This window comes from Crocuta crocuta, unplaced genomic scaffold (genome assembly GCF_008692635.1).
Source record: "Crocuta crocuta isolate KB4526 unplaced genomic scaffold, BGI_CrCroc_1.0 scaffold41, whole genome shotgun sequence".
Taxonomy (NCBI): Eukaryota; Metazoa; Chordata; class Mammalia; order Carnivora; family Hyaenidae; genus Crocuta; species Crocuta crocuta.
In genome coordinates, this window is record NW_027529428.1 from 11,734,598 (window position 1) to 11,743,830 (window position 9,233).

The 9,233-nt window shown below is 42.0% G+C and overlaps 1 pseudogene; it reads right to left on the reverse strand.

The window, feature by feature from the left end:
- The window catches only part of LOC144227607 (uncharacterized), a 55,212-nt pseudogene that overhangs the window by 44,499 nt on the left and 1,480 nt on the right, over window positions 1-9,233 (reverse strand).

Below are 9,233 nucleotides of genomic sequence, written 5' to 3' on the forward strand. Positions count from 1 at the left end.
CATATAAAATCGTATTAATAAAAGTATTGTTTACTTAGTTAAAGGTAATCATATCTTATATTTAACCAAATTAAAAGGCAATTTTAATGTTGCATTGCTTTATAAGCTCTGAAAAGTTATCAAACTCACTTTACAATTTGTTAGCTTTACTAAAATCTGGACCAAATGCATTCTCTGATCTAATTACTGGTGGCATCAGCAGAGGAAAATAATGACTCAAGATTTCTTCCCCCAGCAGATGTCAAAAACCAATTTCTGGTTTTAGTAAAGAGGTGACGATTAGAATGTTCACAAAATCCTCTAAGTGTTAGAAAGAGAGTATGTTAGGGGTGCCTGGGTGGCTCAGTCAGTTAAGCTTCTGAGTCTTGATTTCAGCTCAGGTCATGATCTCACGGTCTGTGGGTTCGAGCCCCACGTCGGGCTCTGTGCTGACACCTCAGAGCCTGGAGCTGCTTCAGATTCTGTGCCTCCTCCTTTCTCTGCCCCTCCCTGGCTCATTCTCTCTCTCTCTCTCTCTCTCTCTCTCTCTCTGTCTCTCAAAAAAAGAAAACATTTAAAAAAAAAGAAGGAGAATATTTTAAAAACAATTTGATCTTAAGTCAAGTTTTCTTTGTATCACAAGCTCTGTGACTTCCACCTCGGGTTTTCACAGTCGTATAAGCCCTTTGCACACGCAGGGTAGTTCAGTGTCCTCTGATGTTCCTTGACTCCAGCACCTCACTTACATTTTGCACCCACTGGTAGCAGTCACAATAGCACATTCCTGCAAATCCCCGCCATTTTCACGATGGCAAATGTAAGCCTCAATAACTCAAAAAGAGGGACTAAAATCTTACTCTGGAAAAAGGGTTCTAGTGGCAATTTATGATCCCACAGGACTTGGACAGGAGGACAGTGGCAGACACCACGCTATTACCAGCCCATCCAACAGAAGCCAGACACTAAAAGTCAATAAAAGTCAAATTCTCTAACTTGAAGGAATTGCTTAGCAATTACATACACACAAATGCCATATTGTGTAGGATATACTTAAATCATTTTTGGTTATCAGATTAAGAAAAAAGAACATTTCTTTGAGCAGCGAGAACCAAGAATCTGTCTCCACACCCCTTGGGGTAGAAGGACCACAGTTTGAGAGACTCATTGGTCTAAAGCAACTTTACTAGTAGTTTTCACTGCCTGGTCTTTCCTTATCTTCATTTCCTTCCTGGCTATTTTCAGTCTCCAGTTTCTGGTTCTTTTCTGCTTCCCTAGTTCTCAGACTTCACACAACACGCTGCCCTTTCTCCTCCCTCTCGTTCATTTCTGTCATTGCTGTTGGAGCAGCTTCGCAGCCTAACCTGGCCCTCTTCCTGCTGAGTGCACACTCTCTTGACAATACTCAAGAGGCTTCACAACAGCGACTGTCTTCCTCAACTCACAAGAAATGTTGGCACAAAGACATCAAAGGGATTTGCTTAAAGTCACTCCTGGGTCAGGGACCAAGGCCACCCCCTCACCCCCTTGTCTGTATTCACACACACAGAGTTTGCTGAGTCCCAGGAGTCCTTACTACACACTGTGGGGAGTGCCAGTCCTCGAAAAGACAGAGTGCCAATATGGCGGGGAGGCGGAGGGTCACAGTACCTTTTTTGGTTGCTGGTTACTGAGATCAGTAACATTTTTTAAAAAGCATTTTTTTGACAATTGTGGTAAAATATACAAAATATAAAAATTACTGTTGTAATCATTTTTAAGTGTCTTGCTAGGTCGTATTAAGTATGTCCACACTGCTGTGCAATCATACTCCAGAACTTCTTGGTCTTGCAAAACTGAAATTCTATACCCATTGAGCAACTCCCTCGATTCTCACCTCCCCTCAGCCCCTGGCAACCACCATCCTACTTCTGTCTCTATGAATTTGAGTATTTTATATCAATGGAATCCTATCCTTTTTATCTTTTTGTGACTGGCTCTTCTCCCCTTGACATAAAATAACGCCCTCCCCAACCACCATCACCACACACACATACCACACCAGATTAGCCCTAGACAATCACTGGCCTTGGAAACAGCACTTGGGGGCTGTATGTTAAGATCTTTCCTCTTCTCAACTTCCACTCATCCTGGTTCCCGTCATGCTTCTGTGTCAACAAGTTGAAATATTGACTCCATTCCCTTTGGTTTCCCAGGCTGAAAGTGATTTGATTAAACCTGACAAAAATAACTCTTCTTATCCATGAAATGATGAGCAGTGTTTTTTTTTACCCTTATTTGGGTGCTGGGTAAGAACTTTTGAGAAGCCGATGAAAATCACGTACCCTTTCCCAGAAAAGTACGCAGGCACGCATACTTTTGCATAGAGGTTCAGGAGTTTATAAGCCCTGACTTAATGTGAGTCCCCTCAAGAGCAGGCTCTGAGATAAGGATGTGGGTGCAAGTCGTTTATTTGGGAGGGAATCCCAGGAAACCTGAAGAGGTAAACCAGAGAAGGCAGGAACCCCAATAAAGGGTGAGTTTGGTAATGAGCAGGCACCACTGTAGATAACAGAGGCTCAGTTTGGCCGGAGATCCTCTGAGACAAGGTGCAGAACATACCTTGGAAATTTAAAGTTAACTCTACAGCTCTCCCAGCCTGCTTTGCCCTCGGCTAAGATGGTCCTCCAGCCCCAGAAAAGTCCTAAGGCAGAAGAGACAGGTGTTTGAGAAGGCTTCATGGTACATGGGAATCATTCAGTGAATCTGAAGGTGACCTTTGGGAGAGCCCAGGGCAGGTGGTTGGGACACTAACACTGATACAGATCCTGGAAGCTCTCTGCACGCGCTAGTTAAGAGTCTCTGGAAAAGGTTTACTAATAAACCCCCCAGCCACAATAGTTGGCTTTTCTGTTGAAGCAGTGGATAGCTTGCTTGCACTCTCAGGCCTAATTTTGTGAGCAGTTATTCAAGTGAGCCCTCTCCCCTGGAGCCTGTAACAGACATCCATGCTGACATTGCTCTCAGCTGGTACAGCTGAACACAGCATTGTCTGCGTGTGTGATCCCGCTATCATTACTTACTCCAGACGTTCGTTTTGACAATAGGGAGCAGCAAGGCCTGGCTCAGTGGGCACATTGCTTAACTGCATGGTTTATGAGAATGAAGCACATGGTGAGAATCTGCAGAAAGCTAAATGGAAATGGTCTCACTACCATGTTGGATTGGATTCTCTCTTATTCATTTCCTCTGCCTTAGAGCTAAAGCCCACAGAGGAGGTGGTCAGTTTCATTTAAGAACAGAACAGCAACAACATGGGGACATTAATGATGAAAAAAAATCACAAGCATGAGCATCAGGACTTTTTGGGGGTGGTTTTCCTAAATATCACCTTGCAGGAGGCAGACGAGAGCAGGAACAAGGAGACAGGAGGTGAGATCTTGCGTTCTGTTAAGGGTTGAATTGTATCCCTCAAAAAGATATTAAGGATATTGAACCACAGTACCTCTGAATGTGACCTTATCTGGAAACAATCTTTGCAGGTAATCAAGTTAATGAGATCATTAGGGTAGGCGCCAATGTAATATGAGGGTATCCTCATAATGAGAAGACATTTAGACCCAGAGACAAACACAAGGAAGGAAGACAGTGTGAAGACGCAGGGAGACTGCCATCTCCAAGCCAAAGAACACCTGAGCACAGGTCGGAAGAAACCAACACTGCTGACATCTTGATCCCCACCTTCAGCCTCCTGACTGTGAGACAGTAAATCTCTGTTACTTAAACCACCATTTGTGGTGCTTTGTTACAGAAGCCCCAGGAAATGAACACAGGCTTAAATAAAAAAACAAACTCAAGTCCACGTTTGGGGCAGGGGAGGGGGAGGGGGCAGTGAGAGGGGTAAAAATAATAAAGAACACAAGATGGTTAAAGAACACAGCAGGAAGTGAGGTTGGGAGTCTGAACCATCACACCGGGTATCTCTGAGTCAATAGGGGTGAGGGGCAAGTCTCAAGAAAGTTAAGAGTAGGTACTGGCAGTCGGAGAAGGACACACGGACACACAGTCCATGAATGGGCCTTGTTCTCCTTTGCTGGGAATATCCTCTACCTTCCCCCGCCCCCCCCCCCCCTTTGTGGAGCTCACTGCTTGAAGAATTGCATATCCTCACTTCCCCTTGCTCTGTGTTGAAGGGCCTTCCATTAACCCATGACACCTAGGTCTTATCCCATCAGAGTATCTGTCCCTCTGCACTGCAACTGCTTCTCCAATGGTCTCCCAACTAGACTGTGACCTGTTTGAGTGGAGGGACCAGGTCTTTTCCATTACTGCATCCCTAGCATCAGAAAGTATACCTGATACATTATAGGGAGGCTCCATAAATGTGTCCTGAAGAAATAGATGGATGGATGGTTGGTTGGATGGATGAATGGGTAGATGGATGGATGGGTGGATGGATGGGTGGATGGATGGATGGGTGGATGGATGGGTGGGTGGATGGGTGGGTGGATGGATGGGTGGGTGGATGGGTGGGTGGATGGATGGATGGATGGATGGGTGGATGGATGGTTGGGTGGGTGGATGGATGGATGCATAAAGGCACAAAAAGCATGGACTTGCTATGAAGACAAAAATTAGCTTGTATCTTGGTGCTGTTTATGTGTTTTCTGAGCTTGAGATGATTGTAGGATGTGGCTTCCTACGTAAGAACTTGGTCAGAAGGACCAGCACTTGGGAAGGGCTGCTTCAGGTTGAGCACTGCAACACCGTGACTAGAGTCGTGAAACATTCATTCATCTATTCATCCCTGCTCAAACATACTTGGGGCACTGTTGTGTTTCAGACGCTCCCTACAAATACGGGGACAGCAAAATTTCCTCGACATATTGGTGGAGGGAGAGATTTGTAAATATGGGAGGGCAAAGGATGTATTCCCAAAGATATTTGCTGCCTCATTATTTACAACATCTGAAAATTGGAGTAAACCTCAGAGCCTATCTACAAGGAGAAATAGTTACATATAAAAAGGTACATTAATCTGATGGGATATCACGCACAAATAAAAAGAAAAATATCCTTAGGCAGTATCCCAATGAAGACTAGTTTAGGGCATGAGTAATAGAAAACCTCTACTTAGAACAGACTAAACTGAAATGTATTTCTTTTCATGTAAGAAACCCACAGGGAAGCAGATATAAATGGCGGCCCAACAATCACCAGCTTGGCTTCTTCTCTTTCTGTTTCTCCATCCATGGAATGTGACTGCTCCTTCACGGTCCAAGAGCTGCTGCTAGAGCCCTAGCCATCGCCTCTGTACTCCAGGCAGTAGGAAGAAGGAATGGATAAAGAAGGTAAAGTCTCTTTTATAAATACTGCCAAGAAGTTGCGCATGATGTATCTGATTTCATCTGTATCAGTCAGAGTTTAGGTAGGGAGATGAGTCATTGTGTGTGTTAGAGGATAAAGGATTTATCATTGAAAAATAATAACTTCCTCCTGTGTGGGAAGGGTTGTAGAAAGTTGGAGGGTCAGAGGTGGTGTCAATATTGGTCATTTTGAAAAGCCACGCACTTCAAGCTACAGGAAGGGGGCTCAAAAGGGGGAAGTTCGTGGAAAGGTCTGAGGAAAGTTGCTACCACCTCTGGGGAACCTAATCAAGCATCTGGAGGCGAGTCAGTAGCTGCTGTTGATCAGCAGCGCCAGAAATTCAGAAGAGGGCCTAGGCATGCAATGGGAGAGAGTGAGAGTGAGTGACAGCTGGAAACAGATGGACATTTCTATATCCATCTGTCACCATATTGGACAACAAAATAACCATTGCCTTACTTCTGCCTCCTAAATTTCATATGAGCTCCGTTTTTGGCCAACTACAATCTGAAACCAAACACACAGTGTAATTCTGGGAAATGGAGCTCCAAGTTTAACCAAGGTGGTGCCATACAAATGGCCACAATGCACTCTTCACCCTGGCATGCATGTACAAGTCACTCTCTCTTTTTTAAACCACATTTAATTTTCAAGTACAGACAACAGTAAAATCATGCTTCTATATAACATGATGCAGTTATCCCTCGTGCAGCTGGAAGATGCACACCCTTTCCCCTAAAGAGGCACACACAGAAGCTCACATGTCATTTCTGTCCATCACCGGATGATGTTCACACCTCTCCCAGCTGAGTTATGCTTCACCTTAAGCCCTTAACTTAAGCACTGAGATAAAGTTAACTGCTATAACATATCCCATGTTAAAAAGTAGGCGAATTAGAAAAATTACAGTGGATAATGTTTATTAGGAATATGTTCATATCAAAGCAAGGAACAAAGAGTCATCATACTACCTTCCTAGGAGAGCCTGGGTGGCTCAGTTGGTTAAGCATCCGACTTCAGCTCAGGTCATGATCTCTCATTGTTCATGGGTTTGAGCCCCGTATTGGGTTCTGTGCTGACAGCGCAGAGCCTAGAGCCTGCTTTGGATTCTGTGTCTCCCTCTCTCTCTTCCTCTCCCCTGCTTGTGCTCTGTCTCTGTGTGTCTCAAAAAATAAATGTTAACAAAAAATAATAAATAAATAAATACTGTCTTCCTCATTTCTACGACTGGTCATGTAGTCATAGCTGGTACTTATTACATATCTTTCACTACCATAGTCTGTATTTTCCTTTTTTTTTTTTTCAAGGTTTATTCAATTTTGAGAGACAGAGCACAAGCAGAGGAGGGGCAGAGAGAGAGGGAAACACAGAATTGAAGCATGCCCCAGACTCTGAGCTGTCAATACAGACCCTGATGCAGGGTTCAGGGCCATGAACTGTGAGATGATGACCTGAGCTGAAGTCAGATTCTTTTTTTTTTTTTAATTTTTTTTAAAGTTTTTTTTTTTTTTTTTTTTTTTTTTGTNTGAGCCAAAGTTGGAGCTCAACTGACTGAGCCATCCAAGCGCCCCAAGCCGAAGTCAGATTCTTAACCAACTGAGCCACCCAGGCGTCCCCACAGTCTGTATTTTCTTTTCCCTCAGCAAGCAGTGCAGCTGGTCATAATCTTGCTTGATGGGGTGAAGCCAGCCTTCATTCCAGAACCATCTGGGCCATTAGCAGTCCTGGTTGTATTGGATATTATACTTTTCCATTAACATTTATCACAGGACACAGGATAGCTAACAGGCAGCCTAAAGGGTCTCCGATGTTCCAGACATACTCTTCCCTGGCCTCACTTCTTGATGATCAGGATTGATCAATCACCCCAGTCAGTAAGTACCGAGACTTTGTTGTTGTTGTTGTTAGTCTGTTCTTTGGCATGAGTTGCCTAAAATGATCAGCAGGGCATGTCAAGTTCAAGTCAAAAACCCACTGCTGTGTTTCCTAGTGGAAGCTTTCTCCTTTGGGATTTATCTCTAAATGAATAGATCCCAAAGTTGTGGGAACAAAAAACAAACACGTTGCTAATGGATCCCTAGGGATGGCAGAGAAAAGGGTGACTCCCATTTCTATCCTGGCTGTAAGAGACACATCACCACATATTGGCTGATAATTTAGAGCATATATTGCATCCTGGTGGATATTTCCCTAGCATTGAAAAGTGCTGCCACATAGCTGACACCATAAGTGAATTTTTTTCAATCTAACTGAAGTATAGTTGACAATTAAAAATTGTATATATTTAAGGTATACAACTTGATGATTTGACATTTGTATATTTTGTAAAATATTTATCACAATCAACTTAATTAACACTATCGCCTCACCCAGTTATAATTTTTAAGTGCATGGTGAGAACACTTGAGATCTACCCTCTTAGCAAATTTCAACTATATGATGCAATACTGTTAACTCTAAAGCCACATTGTTGTACATTAGATTTCCAGAATTTATCTTACACAGCTGAAACTTTTATCCCTTNATTTTTTTCAATCTAACTGAAGTATAGTTGACAATTAAAAATTGTATATATTTAAGGTATACAACTTGATGATTTGACATTTGTATATTTTGTAAAATATTTATCACAATCAACTTAATTAACACTATCGCCTCACCCAGTTATAATTTTTAAGTGCATGGTGAGAACACTTGAGATCTACCCTCTTAGCAAATTTCAACTATATGATGCAATACTGTTAACTCTAAAGCCACATTGTTGTACATTAGATTTCCAGAATTTATCTTACACAGCTGAAACTTTTATCCCTTAATCAACATCTCCCGATAATCTCCTTCCCCTGGCATTTGTAACCACCATTCTGTTTCTGAATCTGATAGCTTTAGATTTTGCACCTGAGTTCTGAAGTATTTGTCTGTGTCTGATGTCCCCCAGGTTCATGTATGTTGTTGCAAAGGGCCATTCTAATAGGTACAGAGTGGTCCCCCCAACACACACAATTTTATAATTAATATTGACTATTCCCCTTAATATAGAGTTATATACAAAATCTATTTCATATTGGCCATTTTTCTATTAATGAAGGGATAATATTTTCATAACCTGTTCCCCTCCCTTTAAATATTTTATGGAAAGAAAGTAAATGTTACCAAAGAAAATTCCAGAAATTAAAGGAAAATAGCAGTGCCCTTCCTCAGAGAAGAAATTTAAGTCATCCCTGAGAAAAATCTGGATGGTCCAAACTGTCTGGAACCATTTGTGTANTACATTAGATTTCCAGAATTTATCTTACACAGCTGAAACTTTTATCCCTTAATCAACATCTCCCAATAATCTCCTTCCCCTGGCATTTGTAACCACCATTCTCTGTTTCTGAATCTGATAGCTTTAGATTTTGCACATGAGTTCTGAAGTATTTGTCTGTGTCTGATGTACCCCAGGTTCATGTATGTTGTTGCAAAGGGCCATTCTAATAGGTACAGAGTGGTCCCCCCAACACACACAATTTTATAATTAATATTGACTATTCCCCTTAATATAGAGTTATATACAAAATCTATTTCATATTGGCCATTTTTCTATTAATGAAGGGATAATATTTTCATAACCTGTTCCCCTCCCTTTAAATATTTTATGGAAAGAAAGTAAATGTTACCAAAGAAAATTCCAGAAATTAAAGGAAAATAGCAGTGCCCTTCCTCAGAGAAGAAATTTAAGTCATCCCTGAGAAAAATCTGGATGGTCCAAACTGTCTGGAACCATTTGTGTATGATTGGATCTACCAGTTCCAATAACTGGTAGAAGTGAACACTAAAATTATTTGGATTTGGTGATGGTTCTTTGCCTTCCCTTCCTTCTTTCCTTCCTTCCTCATCCTCATCCTCTTCCTCTTCCTTTTTTTTTTTTT